Source organism: Tachypleus tridentatus, chromosome 7 (genome assembly GCF_004210375.1).
Source record: "Tachypleus tridentatus isolate NWPU-2018 chromosome 7, ASM421037v1, whole genome shotgun sequence".
NCBI lineage: Eukaryota > Metazoa > Arthropoda > Merostomata > Xiphosura > Limulidae > Tachypleus > Tachypleus tridentatus.
In genome coordinates this window covers 166802301-166823222 of record NC_134831.1, presented here as the reverse complement: position 1 = coordinate 166823222, position 20922 = coordinate 166802301, and the positions used below count along the sequence as shown (strand labels likewise).

General features: G+C 30.9%; 2 long non-coding RNA genes across 4 annotated transcripts in view; one reads left to right on the top strand and one right to left on the bottom strand.

The window, feature by feature from the left end:
- The window catches only part of LOC143257149 (uncharacterized), a 33179-nt gene extending 25791 nt beyond the window's left edge, over positions 1-7388 (top strand). For all 3 annotated transcript variants that reach the window (XR_013031703.1, XR_013031702.1, XR_013031704.1), the window contains exon 4: positions 7333-7388. This is a non-coding gene — a long non-coding RNA (uncharacterized LOC143257149). The remainder of the gene's footprint in view (positions 1-7332) is intronic.
- Positions 7389-11352: 3964 nt separating this feature from the next.
- LOC143258217 (uncharacterized) lies at positions 11353-20508 on the bottom strand. The gene is made up of 2 exons (XR_013032205.1): positions 20365-20508; positions 11353-11669 (listed from the first exon to the last, which is right to left on the bottom strand). It is a non-coding gene; the product is annotated as an uncharacterized LOC143258217 (long non-coding RNA).
- Between the last annotated feature and the right edge of the window lie 414 nt (positions 20509-20922).

Here is a 20922-nt window from a genome sequence, read left to right as displayed (position 1 = left end):
GTAAAGCCTCCTTGGAAAACCCTCAGGAATGCAGCCATGTTCAAGTCTCCAATATTTTCCCAGCGTTATTCATCATACATTAAAATTTCTAACAAGGTCTTGACGCTGTTATATTCCTCATTGAAGTACATCGAATGAGCCAGGGAAGAGACGGATACTTTTTCTCGTTATGGAGCAGCACAGCTTTTATGCTTCTGAATGAGTTGTCAATGAAGAGGAGTCACTCGTTCGGGTTACAGACAATTCCAATTGCCAAATTTTATACATTAGTCGTGACACGAAGTTTAAATAAATGTTTTTTATATGTATAAATATCTAACACATTGCCTCGCCCGGATTTTATACATTGTGGCAGTGGCAAAGACCATCCTGACGAGTGAAGAAGCTTGAAAAATGTAGGTGACGCTTCCTTTGACTTTCATTGTTGAAAATTCTCTGTCAGCTACTCAGCACTGAATATAGCTGGAATGTTCTGGAAAATAAGTAAATTAAAAATTTCATTACCCAGGCCACAAAAGCAAAGTTTGAAGAGAAAAATATGTTTTTTTTATTTACTTTAGGCATGATCAATTGGGAAATAACACTTGATGCCCAGGAACAAGAAATAGTAAAAATTATGATAATTTGTGTTATCGTTGTTTGTTGTTGATTGTGTTGTTGGTATTGGTGTGTGCGTATAATTTTTTCAACTGTTTATGGAGGAAATTTGTTGATGTTGATGAAGTGTTATTTATTTTCTTGATTTCATCGTTAATTATACCATAAACCATGTTATACCATAAACTAACGAGAAATGTGAAACAAATTCATTTGTTTATTGGGCAGAATTTTTAGAGTGTCTTATTTGCAAATTATTAAAGAAAAAAATACAAAACTGAAATATAAATATCAAGATAGTGGTATTATATAAAGTACAGAAGTACAAGAAACCATGGTTAACACACAACTGTTGAACCAATATGTTGAGATACACTGTGTTACATATATTGTTTATAAACTCTGGTAAACCTTATTATTCACTATGGTTTAGGCCCGGCATGGCCTAGCGCGTAAGGCGTGCGACTCGTAATCCGAGGGTCGCGGGTTCGCGCCCGCGTCGCGCTAAACATGCTCGCCCTCCCAGCCGTGGGGGCGTGTATAATGTGACGGTCAATCCCACTATTCGTTGGTAAAGAGTAGCCCAAGAGTTGGCGGTGGGTGGTGATGACTAGCTGCCTTCCCTCTAGTCTTACACTGCTAAATTAGGGACGGCTAGCACAGATAGCCCTCGAGTAGCTTTGTGCGAAATTTCCAAACAAACAAACAAAAACACTATGGTTTTCTTTGTTTGAAAAATAGCACAAAGTCGCAGAATTGGCTATCTGTATTTGCTCCGGATAGGAATCGAAATTGTTTCAGCGTTTATAACACTGATGTGATTCTTTTCATTGTACACATGATTTGTGTACTGAATTTGTTGGTATTCAAGAACTAGAAAACTAAAGAACTGAATAGACTGTACACAAGTAACATAAATATGATAAATAAAAGAACCTAGAAATTTCATATATTTCTAAAACTATTAGGAGTAATTAAAATATTGTTGTAAAGTCAATTTGTTATCTGCTTTATATATAAAGAAACATTTACTTAAACATCATAATATTTATGACTAATATTACATAGAAATTATTGTTGACATTTTAGCTTTTATAACCTGGATATAATTATCTTCATTGTACATATGATTTGTGTACTGATTTGATGATACTCAATCACTATAAAAACTATACAACTAAATAGACTGTACACAAATAACATAAACATGATAAATAGAAGAATATATAATTATATATCGAATAACTTTAACTCGTCTGATCTTTGATACTTTTTAAAATTATAAGAAGTCATTGAAATATTGTTGTAAAGTCAATTTGTAATCTGATTTATATATAAAGAAACATTTATTTAAACTTCATGTAACGACTAATATTATATAGACATTATTGTTGCCTTTGAAATTGGTTATAATGACATTTAAACTTTACACGGACACATTAATTTCAAATTACATTAGATACAAAGAAGTTTTAAATAGCACATTTTAAAAGATTAGTAAGTTTTTTATTTATTGAACCAAAGATAGTGTTACATCTGATAGTTGGTAGCTTGAATACTGTGTTATTACTTTACGAATAATTGGTTTCTTTATTTCATTTCCTCAACCAAAGATAATGTTATGTCTTACACTTAGAAGCCTGAGTACTGTGTTACTACTATACAAATAATTAGTGTCTTAGTTTGATTTGCACATAAAGTCACAAGTGAATGTCTTAAAGCCCGAACATGAAGTCGTTTGGTATTCAATTAAAAATATCTAATATAGATGTATCTGAAGCATTGTTGTGGACCAGATATTACATACGATATATATTTTTACTTTGTAGTTTGAGACCTATTTTTCCTATTTAGAATTCCATACATTTGAACTGTGTAAAAGTCGAAACTTTTAACAAAATTGTAATGTATAGGAAGTCGCTTAGTACCATATTTTGTGTATATAATAAAGATAAAAGAATAGCAGTGTTAGGGTCTATTGATTAACCATAGTAAAATTTTTACTTTATTATGCAACCTTACACTTTCCCGTTAGGATGTTACTTTAACCCATATGTAGTTCACCTATCAAGCTGGACGTCGAACTTAAATTATTGGTGAATAATAGAAAGTGTTGTTTTTCATTCTATTGAATGTAGTAATTGGTAAATAAGTCTGATAATAAGTATAAGTTAGAATATGTTTAAGATTAATGTTATTATTTTGTTACAACTAAACGACTGTTGTTTATTTAGCATGAATCGTTATAGTTTTTTGTGAATATTTAGATGTAGGTTTGACTGTAAAAACATCACTGAAAAATGTAAAAATGAAATACAATATAATACACATTATGCTCTAGAAGAGTTACTCCAGTGTTGATTATGTTTTGCACAGTTATAATAGTTACTGTTAAAATAGTACGATTTATGTCCGTTTGCAACTTCAAGATAATTTTTATTATACTTTAATTTGATCATTACACAAACATTATACTGTATATTGAACAGTTCTGGTACAGTATTGCCACGTGGATAGGGCACTAGGCTCGTAATCTGAGAATCGCTAGATCCCATCCCGTCACATCAAACCTCTTCGCTCTTTCAACCGTAAACGTGTTATAATGTCACGGATAACTCCACTCTTCGTTAGTTGGCGACATGTGGTGATGACTAGCTGCCTTCCCTCTTGTCTTACACTGCTAAATTAGGAACGGCTAACACAAATAGCTCTAGTGCAGATATGGCCGAAATTTAAAAATCAAAGAAAGAAATAAACAGTATGTCCATCTGCTTTAGGGTAGAAGAATCATTTATGTAGCCTATAAAACTTTTGGTGAAACGAAAGAATTGTATTTGCAGATACCTGTGTCTTTTAATGTTAAAATAACTAAGTAGTGGCTATAATACGGCACATCACACAACTTCATTTCCACTTACAGTGTTCATGTTATCCCACCACTACATTAGCCTCGTTAAGAGATATGTTTTCCATCTAAAGAACAAATAATCGCTCACGGTTTCCTATTTGCTCAGTGTGTGTGTCTCCCAGCATCCCTGTATAATACTGTAATCTGATTATTGACGTCACCTGTTACTGGAATCATTCTGATTAGTTAGGATGTTCTTAGAATTGAGCATCTGATTAAAAATACAACTATAATAGTTGAGTGTCAGTACCGTAGACTAATTGTTTGTTCACACTCGTGTAAAACGTTATCGAAGTATCTAATATTTAAGAATCCTTCGTAATATAATTTTATGTCTTGTTTGAGAGTATTTAGATATAGTATATTAAATACACATCTTAAGTACTTATTGGAATGATGTACATGTATATGTAACGGATACTTTATGCATACTTTATATATATATATGTTACTGGTATTTTACACATGTGTTAATGATTCTTTACATACATATGTTACGGATAATTTATACATGTATATGTTACTGGTATTTTATATATATGTTACTAATGTTTTACATACATATGTTACTGGTCCTTGACATGTATGTTACGGATATTTTATACATATGTATATGTCACTGATAATCTAAAAATATGTATCAGTGATACTTTATATACTTCTGATTATCATGTTGTCAGAAACTAATATTTTTGTTTTATTTTACAAATCAGTAACTGACCACATGTATGATAACTTTTACATTTATCTCTCTGTGTACTTTCTCGGTGTTTTAATTGATCCGTTTTGTCTTATTCTTGGTTGTTAGATATAAATTTTCTGTAAGAATGAATGTTCTACTTTCTAGTTTTATTAAGTTAGAATAATATCCATAGTTAAATCGTGACTGTGTTCAACAGTATCTTTGTATTTCCGTGACTTTCCCTCAAAGTACCTCTGTCCTATTCCTTGATCCTGTAGATAGTAACAGATATAGTTCATTGTTTTAAATTACGGCTTCGTTATAATGTTAAATTTCACCAACTACATGAATATTACTTTTAACAGATCAAAGAAATGAAGACTACAATAATTATTATACTTTTGATCTTTACAACACTGTTTGTAGCAACTCCAGGTGAGATTCTAAATTATTTAAGTTTGAATTCAAATAAACAGTTTAAATGTTATGATAGAAATATCAATTATAAGTTATGTTCTTCTTTGCCGTTTTGAAACCTGTTACAATGTTTACTTCTTGTTTGGTGTTGGTGAAAGTTTGTAACAGAATATTGAATAAAAACTAGATAATTTATAATAAAAATAGGTAGCTAAAACTTCTAAATTTATCTGTATTTCTAATGTAAAAATAATGTAGTTTTGTTGATTGCACAGTTTATATCAACTGAAATGATACTTTAAATTATTTCAACGTGACTTCATGTATGAAACAGCAATAGAGAGTTAAACAAACATGCTTGTCTAACATTGCTTTTTTTTATAAGATTTGTCCTTATAGTTCTTAAAGTAAATATTTAAATTTGAATTTCATTTGTCACTACAATTGGATATAAAATTGAAAGTATGTATTATTAACAATAAAATAACAGATAACAGTGTCAAATGTATTTGTTGCTAATTAACGATTGTATAAAATAAAATTACATTAGTATGACAGCTGTTAGATGATTCACTTGGTGTTGTGGTCATGATAGTTATAACATACAGTCCACAACTGTGATAAAAATATATTTAATGTGCTAGCTTACTAAGAGCGATACGTCTTCTAATAATGGCAATTTGTTTACTGTCTGAAGCTGTAAGGACTTTTCCAGATAACAAAGTGTGTGAAAGAGGTTTTGTTTGTTGTTATGTTTCTCCTACCTACTGTTGTTCTAATGGCATTACAATGGATATCAAATTTTGGGCGGCATTAAAGAGTAAGAAGAAACGATTAACACTTCGGATACTTCAATATGAACATGGAATTTTATGATCGATAAAAAATAAATAACACAAATAATATCTGTGTTTGTTTGTTGTTGAAAGCTAAAAAAGATCTATTTTAATTGTGTCCACACAAGGGATCGAATCCCGAATTTTAGCATTATAAGTTATTGATGTTAACAGTTTCTCAACTAAAGGTAAATGAATTTAAATCCTCTTATAAACCAGGTAGTTAGCTATAAAAATATTTAGAAAATGATCACATTAGTGTACAGTGAGAGTTCGTCAAGAAATTTTTAAAAGTTCATGAAATCTGAAATTTTAATAGTAAATGTAAAAATCTCTAAAAGATGGAGTCATCTTCGATAATTGTTAATTACTGCTGTGTATTAAGTAGGAACATTATCGACTATGAAATAAATTTTCTGGACCATAATAAATAAAGAAAAATTTAATTACGTGTTTCCTTAATATTTCATAACTAAATTGTAAAACCGAACGATAATGACTGAAGATAAATAATTCATAATCATTAATGTATGAAACAAATTACTACTTGACATCTCACATTTGTACTTTTAATTCATCTTAATAAGATCGAAATAAAAATGTCATTCAAAAAATGACACAGGATTTTATAATACTGTTATAGTATCATTATGAATCACTATATTATCAAAACTATTTAAGTTTGATACTATATTACGGTGAAACGTAAGAATCATGAACCGATAAATGATTAACTGTCACTATTGTATGGCACCGGTAACTCAAAGTACAAATAACATATTGTTTTATAACATGAATTGAAACCCGTCTCGATTTATTTGACATAATTCACAAATTAATGTTTGGCTCGGCATGGCCAGATGAGTTAAGGCGTTCGACTCGTAATCTGAGGTCGCGGTTTCGAATCTCTGTCACACCAAACATACTCCACCTTTCGGCTGTTGGGGCATTATAACGTTGCGGTCAATCCCACTATTCGTTGGTAAAAGAGTAAGCCAAGAGTTGGAGGTGAGTGGTAATGACTAGCTGCCTTCCCTCTAGTTTTACACTGCTAAATTAGGAACGGCTAGGACAGATATCCTCGAGTAGCTTTGTGCGAAATTCAAAAACAAACAAACAAATCGACATTATTCGTTCTGTATGACAAGTCTATCTCACTCCTGTTACACGTTTATCTTTAGAAATAACGAAACAAATACATTAAATAATTAGTGTAAAGATAAAGGATTAGTTTATTGTCGTGATAGGTTGACCATTTTTCTTTCTTTTTCTTCTCTGTTATAGAGACGAAAAACTAGAAATTTACGATTATTTTTGTAGATTAGAAAGAAATTTAAGCTTCGAAAGTTAAAATTTCCTTGTTAAAAAAAAACAGAGAGAGAGAGAGAGATTTCTCTAGACAAAGTCTAGAATGTAATAAACTCAATATCGAAGGATTTGCTAATTTAAAATTATATTACAAATTAAAACTGTTTATATAACACATTTTTTCACACTTATTGACAATTAGTTTCTCAGTTCGGTCATGTATCAAGTTACATCAGTTGTCTTACACGTACCTACGAAGATAGTAAATAAAAAAATTATACAAATAATCAAAATTTAATGTATCACATCAACTCAAGAAAGTTTGAACAGAGCTTAAGGAGTTGTTTGTGTGAATTTTTTTCGAAGTTCTTAAATAACTAAATAATGAGTTAAGACGTGCAGAGTATGACATTTGCATCAAGTTAACCAATGTATGAATAATTAAGTTTATTTATGAAGTACATTTTTATTTTGTAATTCGTTGGATATCTGATTAAAATTGAAGTAGCTTATGATTAATATTTACACAAAATATCTGTTGACCTAAATTTATTCTATTCAATATGATTCCATCTTGTTTGTAGGAAGTAAAATCTTCAAATCTGACTTAGTAGAACGGCTGTTTATTACAACTTTTCCAGATACGCATTTTCAGAGAACGACTGTTGTCTGAGAAAATAAAATAGCAGTTCATCTTCTGTATAATAAAAAGCTTTTTCTATTTAATTAGTACGCATAGTATGAAAAATGATTCATAACAAGATAAATGGGCATTTCCAAATTTTCAATGATGTTTTAACAAAGTTCATTGTCTAAGGACTTTCATAACTCCCAGGGGTTCTACATTCCAGTCATGTGTTTTGTTTGAAAACTTCAGAAATACTTTATACTTTCAACTACAGAACAAAAAGTATAAATATGTAAAATTTTCCTCAAATATCTTCAGAGAAAAAAAACAGATCCACTTTCCAATTTGCTATATTACCCATCTTATTAACTGAAGTATAGGCTTAAGTCTAACATATGAATATAAAACAAAAACTTCAGATAATGGAAGTTCAAACTGTTTAGTTTATTACTATTACTTCCACAATTACTCTGAGCTACTTATACCACTAACTGCCAAAAGTAATTGCTGAGCATTTCAGATAAGGGCTGCTCAACAATAACATATGGTAAATCTATATTTGTTGTTCTTTAAGTCATACTTTAAAATGTGAATGAGTGTGTGATTAATTCCTAAGGGTTTAGTGTAGAATATCCCACTTGTGAAAAAGAATGACATCAACATTATTCATGTCTATTCTATCATCATTTCAAAAGTGAATGGTTAGTTTTGCTCACACGTGCAGTTTTCAAATGCAGCACAACAAGTGGCCACTGTAAAAAGGAGACGGACAAATGTGTGGACACACACTATGGTTGAATGGTTAGTTGATTTAGTGTTTTATGGCACAAAGCAGCTAGGTTATCTGCTTTAAACTCAGGTAAAAATTAATATTAAAGTGAATTTAATAAAATTCATAAAAGGAAATTAAGGTAAAACAAAGTTTAAAAAACATAAATAGCAGTAAAACCAATGTTTAAAGCCAGTCTACAGCACTAAGAGAAAAACTACAGTGATACAAGTTGTAAAAGACTTTCTGCAGCAAAATTGTAATTATCATAATTTGCCAGGAAGACTAACAGGTAAGTACAAAAACCACCGTCAGTCACCTGAAGTTGGCCTTTCTAGTTCTGATTTCAAGTATTTTGATGTTACGGCCATTTTCTAATTTCAAATTGAACTAGGTGGACTGTGATTCTTAAAAGGGAATCACATTAAAAAAAGGTCTAATGTATCAATTAAAAAACGTAAATGGCATTAAAAATAATTATTGCCTTTAAAAACTAAAAACATTACTAAGGTAGACAGTGTCATCATTACCAATAACACTGTCTAATATACATACAAACCTTGGGACGGAACATGTTTAAAATGATGCCATCATTGAGAGTCATAACGATGGCAACACAATAAAATGTAGCTTACTGTGACCAGAGTGTTACACATACTACACACTGGTGCATCAGTTCCAGATAAAAGAAAACAATGAGTTAAAAAACTGTGACCAATGTGTAATCTAGTTAGAACAACTTCCTCTTTCCAATCCTTACAGAAGCAAAACAACCAAAGTCCAATATAAGGTTTTATTTGGAAAAGCTTGTTGTCATGTTGCTCACTCCAAGTTGACTGCCAGCTGGCACGAAGCCGAGCCTTAAATGCAGGACTGTAGTCCACGTACCGGAAAGGCACAGCAGTGATAGTGCCGAGCAGAAAGATTTAGCTGCAATGTCGGAGAGCTCGTTCATGCGAATACCAACGTGGCCCGGTATCCAGAAAACCTGCATAGAATTAGATGTTAAAGAGAAATAAGCCTGTTTATGTTAAATGTGAAGGTGTTTATGTTAAAGGTAGAAATAGCAATTAATGTCTGTTTCTAAATGTCAAATGGTGAAAACTTTGGCTATAAAACAAGCAATGATTGTCACACATTTTTAGACGTTTTTTAGGCCGTTGGACAAGATCACTTTCAGCACATATAATCACATTAAAAGCAGTCGATCGGTTGTTTGAAAATGCCATATTTGCTCATAAAGATAATGTTCGGCAGTGCCATCTTTTAGTAAAAATTGTATAAAGCTTACTCGTTTCTGGTAGATACTCAGTACATAGCATTAAAAATCCATTCATAATGCAAATAATTTCTTAATTTTAATACCACATTCATTTGTAATATTTTCTGTGACTTTTATAAAATAGCTATTAAATTAGCTGGTTAACCTGCCTGAGCTAGAAATCCTATGTTTTATTCATGGCGTTGTATTAACACACAATTAACCTTAGCAAATTCTGGGTTTGGGTTCTCCAGAAGAGTAATTGTCAAATCTTACTTTTTCGTCAGAGTATTTCAAAAAGACGGAAGATGATGATAACGAAACTGCTTTGTTCACTCTCCTGTTTTGTTAATTACGTTAGTGTTTTCCAAAATATGCGCCACGAGAAACTCACATGGGAGCCGAAAGATATTTCAAATTTTCGATGAAATCACAGCAATATCGAAATCTTTCGGACACTGCGCGAACTACTAGCTCAAAGTAATTCACAGTTTCAAATTCAAACAACACTACATTCCTTTCAATAACGTTCTCGAGTGTTTGAGATATATTTTTCTTTACTTGTACTTTCGGAGACGCCAGGCACTTCACGAACTTTCTCGTTTCTTATATTTTGTATATAAATACCTGTCGACTCTCCGGGTACATCAGTAATAGAAATAACTGAATTGTGTTATGATGAAGTGACTGCGAGCTCTAGAAAAGTTCAGTGAATTATTTATTTGCTTTGTAATCCTTGTGCATAAAAATGGAAATATTTTTGAACATTAATAAGAAGTGTTGTAGTGAAAAAAAATGGATGTCGAACCACATACCAGTGGTAAAATTGAGAAGAAACAGAATAATGACTATAGTTATCCCGACTTTGGTTTCACGTCGCTAGATGTCAATCATGAAGAGTTTCAGTAATGTTTATTATGTCTAAAAGCTTTAGCTCCAGAATGCATGCTTCCAGGTAAACTAAAACTCCACTTAGAGACCAATCATTCTCACATGACTAGTAAATCCTGTGATTATTTTACCAGTAAGTAAAAGAATTAAAAGAATAAAAAGGTACATTTTTGATACAAGCAATCCTTTGTTAGCATCCAAAAAGAAGGCATATTCTGTAAAGTTGCAAAATGTAAAAAACCCTCACATCATCTCAGAAGAAGTGATTTTACCAGCTGCAGTGGATATGATGAACATTATGGTTGGTGAGACTGCGAGAAGACAGCTTTCAACGGTGCCTTTATGCAACAATACCATGAGTCGTAATATCCAACACAGCGTAAGAAACCTCAATGATCAGATAATTGAAAAAAAATTAAAGGCAAGAAATTCAGGTTACAACTAGATGAGGCGATGTATAGTAACAAGAATGTTCATTTAATTTGACACACACTGAACTTAGTCCTCAAAATTGTATTGAAAGTGGTGAACGTTACAAAAATTCGGCGACAGAAAGCGAAGTTTTTAAAAAATTTGTGTGAGGATATGTAATCTGAGCACACATCTCTGTTGTGCTATTGACGTTCGCCATGGCTATTCCTTGGGAATGTATTGTCCCGTGTGTTCATATTACAGTAATTCTTCTGTTTTTACATTTATATATATATTTATATATGTATTTAATAAATTATATTGTATATTTCTGTTCATGCTTATTAAACTGAATCCGTTATTTATAATAACCATATAATTTAAACTTTTATTTCGATTTATTTCTAACTGAGAGGTAAACTAGGCTTTTTATAAGTTTATAGTTTGATTCCCGTAACGAACAGTAAATAAACTGATAATTTCACAAAACTGTTAAGAAATATTTTCACGACTAACAGCGCCACCTGAAATTTCTCAATCATGATAATAAAGCGTTTTGTCACTATAGCTAAACAAGATTTTGTAACCCTTCGTAATGACAAGAAAACCAATTTGAAGTAAAAATGTATTCTCAAGACAGCTGGTATGGTTATTAGCACTTTAATTAAAATAGTACAGAACAACGTTTCGACTTGAGGCTGGCACCCACCACTATAATGGTACAGGTATGTTGATGATACAGTTGCTGGATTCACATCTACAGAGCACATAGTAAGTTTTTTCATCCACGTTAGGTCTGTACATCCCAATTTTTCGTTAACCAGTACTAAGCTAAAAAACCAAAGAACTAAACAAATGACATTTCTCAACCTCAAGATCACAAGAATCGATTCACAGTTTAAAAGAGAAACCCTCACAATAATCACCTATACTAGGTTTCATATTCCTTGGGACTCAGCACCTGAAACACAACAATAAACTCAACATATTAAGAAACCAAATAAAGAATGAAATAAACAAAATAAAATAACACTTTATCAAGATTTACAAATTTTTTTCATAAACCGTTGAAAAAATTATATACACACACAAAGATCAATAACACTATCAACAACAAACAAACGATGATAAATCCAAACAAACTACAAAACCTTACACAGCTGTATACCACATGTTCCCGAAATCAGCGGAAACATAACCAACATTTGGATAAAAAAAAACTTATAATAAAACACAAGATTCCAGTAAACACCAAACTTATTCAATAATTAGATACAAAACTAAATTCCATTCTATCTAAAAACTACGCTGACAGTCACATCACCAACATTATTTACGAAATGCGATGCAGCAACTGCCACGAGTTCAATATTGGAGAAACAAACAGAAAAATGGAAACTAGATTCAAAGATACAATAACACCTTCACACGTTTCTCAACACAGCAAAACCATAGTAAAATCTCAGATACTACGTAGGGAAACAAATATAAACAAACGCAAAATCAAAGAAGTCCCACTTAAACAGCAACTAAATCCAAAATTAAACCAATATAAAGATGTCGCGAACATATAACTGCATCGACCCGTACAATCCCGTACCCATTTATACTCTCGACCCTGAGACATGTTCCCGGTAAAGGTCAGTTTCAAACTCTCTCTTTGTTTACCTGAGGATGACCTAAGAAGGTCGAAACATTGTTCTGTACTTTATTTTAATTAAAGTTTTAATACCCATACCAACCGTCTTGAGAATACATTTTTCGTAACCTTGACATTTTGATATGTCAAACCTCGTAAGTTAAGTCGTGAAGTGTTTGGTAAAAATAGGGTTCTTGTGGTTCCAGTATCTTCAGGTAACTTTCTCATAAAATAAGCCGTTGATATCGGCTTGTATGTGTAAGCTTGTGTATTAGCTTCAAACCCTTGTTTATTAGGTTCGGAATCGTTGAAATTTTCTTATGAACTAATATTTGGGTGCAAAACATGTTTCCTTTTTCGCCCCTGGGGCAACTGGTGAACATATCAACACATGTAAATATGTCTTATAAGGACTGACAACCTCTACTTAGATAATTAAGAAGTAATAGAAACATGATAAATGGAACAATATTCAATTAACGGTTTGATGTAAGATATTTAATACTGAATGATTATATAACGAATATCATAAAATGTCACTTTTATACACAGTGTATAACAGTGTTTAAACTTGGTACTAATATAATATTAACAATTTTCTAAACGTGACGTTTATTGGCTAAGCTTTTCAGATAAATACATATTGACCAATAGATATCGTTATAAAATATTAATAACAATATGTTTTCTAATAATGTCAGGTTCTTCACTGTATCTCGCTGTTAGGACTAGCCGAGATGACATTGTAAGTTCAAATCATTTTGTTAACTGTGATGTTCTTCGTACCTGGAGTTTACAGTTGGATAACCTGTAACAGCCTATGACGGCGGATTATATATCAGACGTTCGAACGTTTCGTCCGACACTCACTGTCCTTTTCTCCAATATAAGCGGCCAATTCTCTATTTGATATATATGTGGGAAAGTGTTGACTTTCAGCTTGTATAACCCTGATATGATTCTCTTCATTGTACACAGGATTTTTGCACTGAATTTGTTGATATTCAATTACTATAAATACTATATAACTGAATAGACTGTACACAAGTAACATAAACATGATAAATAGAAGAACATACAATTATATATTGAATAAGTTCAACTCATCTGAAATTTGAAAACTTTGTAAAATTATTATGAGTCATTTAAAATTTGTTGTAAAGTCAATTTGTTATCTGCTTTATATATAAAAAGACATTTATTTAAACTTCATGTGACGACTTATATTATGTAGAAATTATTGTTACGTTTCGGTTGAAACAGGAAATCAGGTTGGTGGTTTCATATCTGATTCCAACTTTTGAGAAGTTGTGAAGTGTCCAACCGGCGATCACATCCGTTTAATAATTGTGGTTATTTCAATATTAGATAAAAATATTGTTTTACTTTCAATTTATTTGTATTATTCTTTGAAACAGCTACTAAGTTGCTAAGATGGAAGTATTTATTGAGTATTAAGTAGTTTGGATATAACTACATAATACACGGAACTGTTAGGTTCTTCTTTCTGTTTAGGGTCGCCGTGAAAACAATTGCTCAGATTCTAAAAGCGCTGTAAACAGAGAAAGATTGGGATACTCAAAAAAACGAATTATTCTTTACGTAGTCAACCATAAAAATAAAATATCATAGTGAACACCCCCTCCACTTAGTGGCATAGCAGTATGTTTGCGCACTTACATCGCCAGAAACCAGATTTCGATACCTTTGGGGAACAAAATACAGATGTCACATTCAATGGCTTTGTGCTTAATATTAAACAGGCAAAACCATAGTGATAATTTTTCCACCAGAGTCTATAAACTAGGTATTTTACATAGTGTATCTCTACATATGGTTTCAACACCTGTCTGTTAACTGTTGTCTCTTGTATTTCTTGGCTGCCTGCCAGTATTATCTTCATCGTTTGTACTTTATATATTACGACTGTCTTTATATATATATATTTCAGTTTTTTTTATAATTCGCAAACATGAGACTTTTCAAATTTTGAACTTTAAACAAGCAAATATGTTTACATTTCTAGTTAGTTCATGATATAACATATGATATCTCAGGAAGTACTTCGCCCTACATTTTTATAACAGCGGGTGACAGGTAACAATTTTTAATACAGTTCCCATCTGGGAAATATCCCTCGTGGTTTCAATAATTTGTGCCCTTTTCCCAAACTGTAGATTTGTAGATTTCAACACAAGATACTGTGGTATGTTATGGTGTAATTCTTATTTTCTTCACTTGTTTAACATGTAGTGTTATATAACTTGTCTTTAACATATATGTACTTCATATAAGTCTTAGGTTTAATTTTCCTCAATACCTAAGTGTGGTACCGAACATTCTACTAGTAGTCTATCTTACCGGTCTATAATAATAAATATGTATAATGAATAAAACATACGTTTTATTAGTTTGATGGATAATGGTTAAATTGTTTTCAATATTCTATGATACAGTTATGAGCTGATGAATTCTCTAAAAGCCTGTTCTGTTTTTACATTTATATATATATTTATATATCTATTTAATAAATTATATTTTACATTTTCAATTCATGTTTATTAAACTGACTCTGTTATTTTACAATAACAACAAAATTTATCCTTTTATTTCGATTTATTTCTAACGTGAAGATAACTTAGGCTTTTCATAAGTTTATAGTTTGATGCCCGTAACGAACACGAAATAAACTGAAAATTTCAAAAATCTGTTAAGAACAATTTTCAAAACTAACAGCGCCACCTGAAATTTCTGAATCATGATGATAAAGCTTTTCGTCAGTTTTGGTAGCCAAGATTTCATAACCCTTCGTAATGACGAAAAACGCGCTTGAAATAAAAATGGATGCTCAAGACAGTTGTGGGTATTAGAACTTCAATTAAAATAAAGTACAGAACAACATTTCGGCTTCAGGCTGACACCTACCATTATACTGGTACAGATATGTAGATCATATAATTGCTAGATTCTTATCTACAGAACACACACTTTTATCAACCACGTTAATTGTATACATTTCAACATTAAGTTCACCTGTTAAGATTAACGACGATATCAACAAAATAAAACAACACTTTATAAACATCAACAAATTTCCTCCATAAAACATGAAAAAAGTATACACACACATCTGGATCAATAACACAATCAACAACTAACGCAAATAGTCGTGGAACAGCTGTGACCGAAATTTTAAAATCAAACAAGAAACAAACAGTACGTGTACCTACTTTAGGGTAGAAGAATCATCTAATTTGCCTGTAGACTTTTAGTGAAACGAAAGAAATGTGTTTACAGATACCTGTGTCTTCTAAGGTTAAAATAACTAAGTAGTGGCTATAATACTGCATACCGATGTTCGTTTGTCATAACAACTACGGGTATACGAGGAGATATACTGATATATAAATATTTATGTACATCTATTATATGAACTGTATGTGAGTGGAGTCATATAGTTTTAATTTACTAACATAGTGCTATACATTCAACACTAATCACACAACTTCATTTTCAGTTAAAATTTCAAAGTTATTCCATTATTACATCGGCCACGTAAGAGAATATTTTTTACATGTAAATAACAAATAATCACTCACAGTTTTCTATTGGCTAAGTGTGAGTCTCTCTGCATGCCTGTTTGATACTGTAATTTGATTATAAACGTCAACTGTTACTAGAAACACTCTGATTGGTTGTGATATTCTTAGAACATAGTATCTAATTAAAAATACAACTATAATAGTTGGGACACTGCTGGGCACCGTACTCTAATTCTATGTTTACACTCGAGTAAAACTTAATAAAAGTATCTAAAATTCAACAATCCTTGGTAATATAATTTTATATCTTGTTTGAGGGAATTTCTAAATAATATCAATTATATGAATATTACACCAAGTACAGATCTGAATTACTTTTTGGAATAATTCTTGTTATCTTGTTGTCAGAAATTAATATTTTTGTTTCATTTTGCAAATCAGTAATTGACCACATACATGGTATCGTTTTTCTATCTGTTGTTAATTTGTACTTTATGTGTGTTTTGGTTGTTAGATGTACACTTTCTGTAAGATTAAAGCTCCTACTTTCAAATTTGATTAAGTTAGAACAACATCCACAGTTAAAAGGATGTTGAAAATGAAATGAATTTATTGTTAAGTTGTATATATCAAATGAGAGAAATTCTTCAACATAGAGTAAAGATACATCAATTTTTGTAGGGCTCTTGAACTGGTTTCAGTGTCATTGTGATACATCGTTACTGTGTTTCACCAGTATATTTATGTTTCTGTGACTCACCATCAAAGTACCTCTGTCCTATACCTTGATCCTGTAGTTAGTAACAGATGGAATTCAAATTTTTAAATTAGGCTTCGTTATAAAGTTACATTTTACTACATACATGAATATTGATTTCAACAAATTAGAGAAATGAAGACTATAATAATTATTATACTTTTGATGCTTACAACACTGTTGGAAGCAACTCCAAGTGAGATTCTAAATTATTTAAGACTGAATTCATACCACGTTTTAAGTGTTATTATAGAAATATCAATTATAAGTTATAATTTTCTGTGTCGTTTAGTAACTTGTCACATTGTTCACTTCTGGTTTGTGAAGGTTTGTAATAGAATATTTTATAAAAACTGGATAATTTGTAAAAAAATCAAGCTAAAAGTTTGAAACTTGTCTATATTTCTAATAGTAAAATAATGTACTTTTGTTGATGATTTTATAGTTCACAGCAACTAAAATGAGACTTGAAATGATCTCAACATGATTTCATGCATGAAAGAGCAATACAGGGTTAAACAACCATGTTTGTATAACCTTGCTTTTTATTATTGTCTGAAGCTGTGAGGACTTGTCCAGATAACAAAGTGTGTGGAAGAGGTTTCTTTTGTTGTGGTGTTCCTCCTACCTACTGTTGTTCTCATGGAGTTAAAAGGGAAGTTGGAGGAAGATATGGAAGTTGGGAACGGGGAGCCACATACAAAGTGTAAGAGGAAACGATTAACACTTATGATATTTCAGTATTAACATGGAATTTTATGATCGATAAAAAATAAATAACACAAATAATTCCAGTGTTTGTTTGTTGTTAAAAGCTGACAAAGATCTATTTTAGTTGTGTGCACACGAGAGATCAAATCCCGAATTTTAGCATTACAAGTTATCGATGTTAACAGTTTCTCAACTTAAAGTACATTAATTTAAAGCCTCTTATAATTTTTGACTATTTATTTAGAAAATATTTTCAAAATATCACTTTAGTTTACATTGAGAGTTCATCAAGAAACATGAAACAATACATGAAACCTGAAATTTTAATAGTAAATATAAGAAATCTCTAACAGATGAAGTTACCTTCGATAATTATTAATTGTTACTTTGAAGTATGAACATCATCGACAATCAAATAAATTTTCTGGACCTTAATATAAAAATAAAAATTAATTACCTGTTTCGTTAATATTTTATGATTAAAACAACATCTAAATCGTAAAAAGAAACGATAATGACTGAAGATAAATACTTAATAATTGTTTATATATGAAAAAATATTACTTAACATGTTACATTGGTAGTTTTATTTCATTATAATAAGATCGAAATAACAATATCATTCAAAAATGGCACAGGATTTCATAATACTGATATAGTATCATTATGGATCAATATATTATCAAAACTATTTAAGTTTGATATTATATTACGGTGAAACGTAAGAATTGTGAACCGATTTGCCTTACAAATAAAGGTATTTAACCTTATTTCTTAATGACTGAGTAAAATAAAAAAAAAACATGATATACCCATACTTATTACATACAATCAAGGTTATCTACGTTTCTGACATTACAACTAAGATATATGAGTCACGTGGTTATGTTCTGCAGAGTTTCTTCATTCATGACAATAAAGTTGAACAACAGAATGTTTTATTTCTCCTATATGTTAGAACAGTATAAATATCTGAAGATTTTGTTATAAGAACAAAACCACATTATTCTATTTGCTGTGTTCATTGGGTAATAAAACTTCAAATTTAAACGTTCTGAGTACTTAAACTTACTGCTGTCCTATTAAAAAAAATTTTGAAGACATTGTATTAGCTCTTACAGAATCTAGCTTCATCAATTTACAAAAATAGTAAAGGTAAAACGTTTGTGTTCTAACACACTTCAACATTTAACGATATTAGTAAAATTTAACGGAAATTTAATGACTTGGATACCAAAAAGGTTTGGATAAAGACAAAATAATTTAAGTATAACGTTTTCTATTTATGGAACAAATACTGAAGGTATCTTCTACACTCGTTAGTTGTTAATTACTGACTACAAGGAAGACAGCCATTGATTAAGTAGCACCATTCCACCGACCAAGAGATTAACTGTCACTGTTAAGTGGCACTGATAGCTCAAAGTACAAATAATATGTCTAACTCTCTCCTATTACACATTTATATTTACAAATAACGAAACAAAGACATTAAATATTAAGTAGAAACAGTAGGAATGTTACATGCATTAGTTTATTGTCGTGATAGGCTGATCATTTTTCTTTATTTTTGTTCTTTGTTATAAAGACGAAAAACTAGAAATTTACAGTTATTTTTGTAGATTAGAAAGAAATTTAAGCTCCGAAATGAAAAGTTTCCTTGTTAAAAAAAACAGAGGGAGAAAGAGATTTCTCAAGACAAAGACTAGTAAGTAGTAAACTCAATATCGAAGGATTTGCTAATTTAAAATTACATTACAAATTAAGAATAGTGAAATAACACATTTTCACACTTATTCATAATTAGCTTCTGAGTTCAGGTGTGTATTAGATTACATTAGTTGTCTTACACGTACGTTCAAAAATAATAAATCAATAATTATACAAATAATCAAAATTTAAGGTATCACGTCAACTAAATAATGTTTGAACACAGCTTTACGAGCTGTTTGTTTCAATATTTTTCCAATCTGTTCAATAACTAAGTAAACATTTCAATCGTGCAGAGTACAACATTTGCATCAAGCTAACCAATGTATGAATAATTAAGTTTATTTATTAAGTACATTTTCATTTTGTAATTCGTTAAATATCTGATTAAAATTGAAGTAGCTAATAATTAATCTTTACACACAATATCTGTTGACCTAAATTTATTCTGTCCAATATGATTCCATCTGGCTTGTAGGAAGTAAAATCTTCAAATCTGACTTAGTAGAACGGCTGTTTATTACAACTTTCCCAGTTAAGCATTTTTAAAGAACAACTGTTTTCTGAGAAAATAAAAGAGCAGTTCATCTACTGTATCATAAAAAAGCTTTTTCTATTTAATTCGTAGGTATAGTATCAAAAGTGAATTCATAACATAATGTTGTCTTTGAAAAGTTTTAGCTTTATGATAGTTTTAATGATATTAAAAATACTTAAATGGTTGATTTCAAACTTTGAAGAAATATATTTCGTCAATTGAAATAACTGTATTATTGCTATCTGGTGAGCAAAATAAATTGAATTTTTTACTCGGTTAAGGTTAAGTCTTCTTATAAATAGTATTATCTATTTTTTCGAACGTACTGTGTAAAATAGCTTAATAAATCGAGTATTAAATGCAAACCTGCTTCTTACAGTACGTCAACGATTTCTCTTCTACAAGTATAATGAATGTTTATTATAAAGTTATTTAGTATCTATGGTAACATCTTGTTCAATCAATCACGTTGTTCTTGGTAATAATCATAATGTCCTTGGTTTTCACTTGGTAATGTGTAGATGCCAATAAAACTGTCCCATTCAGGAAAAGTTGGTTTTCAATGTTTTTCTGTTACCAAGGGGAAGATCTAGCCTACTGTTACAGAAGCATTTCTAAAAGAAATTATTCGGCAAGGTCAACCAAAATATTCTATGACCATGAAAAGTAATGTATGAAGTTAAAAACCTAGATATGACAAATATCCTGCACACAGAGATCCATTAAACCACCTTTATAACTGTAAACAAAATTACTTACATGGAGTTAACTCTACAAACGCGACACAGGAACCATGTTTACAATCTTATCCTGAAGGTCATAGCTGAATGGTTAACAAGTCGAAAGTATTACCAGCAGCATCTAGCACGTGATATATAGGAGAACGTCGTCACTAATGTTGAAGTTCATGTCAACCCGCATTAGGGTAACAAAATTAACTACACAGTATGTCAAAAACGATTTTTAATGTTGATGCAGGTCACAGCTGAAGAACAGAGGGTCATATTTCGTACGTCGAGGCTGGCACCAACATTCTGTTGGTAAACACCATCCTTCTATGGACTGATTGTCATATAGGTTGTGGCTACATCAAGATAATAGAAAAAGATTACTGTTAATCTGTCGATTATATCGTGACATAAATGTAGAAATAGCAATTAATGTCTTTTTCTAACTGTCAAATGGTGAAAACTTTGGCTGTAAAAATAAACACTAGTGTTCACACATTTATTATACGTTATCTGTTTTTTACTGTTAATGATGAAAACCTAGATGGTTTTTATTTTTCCTTCTCTGCAGTCTAACACTTCAAAATTA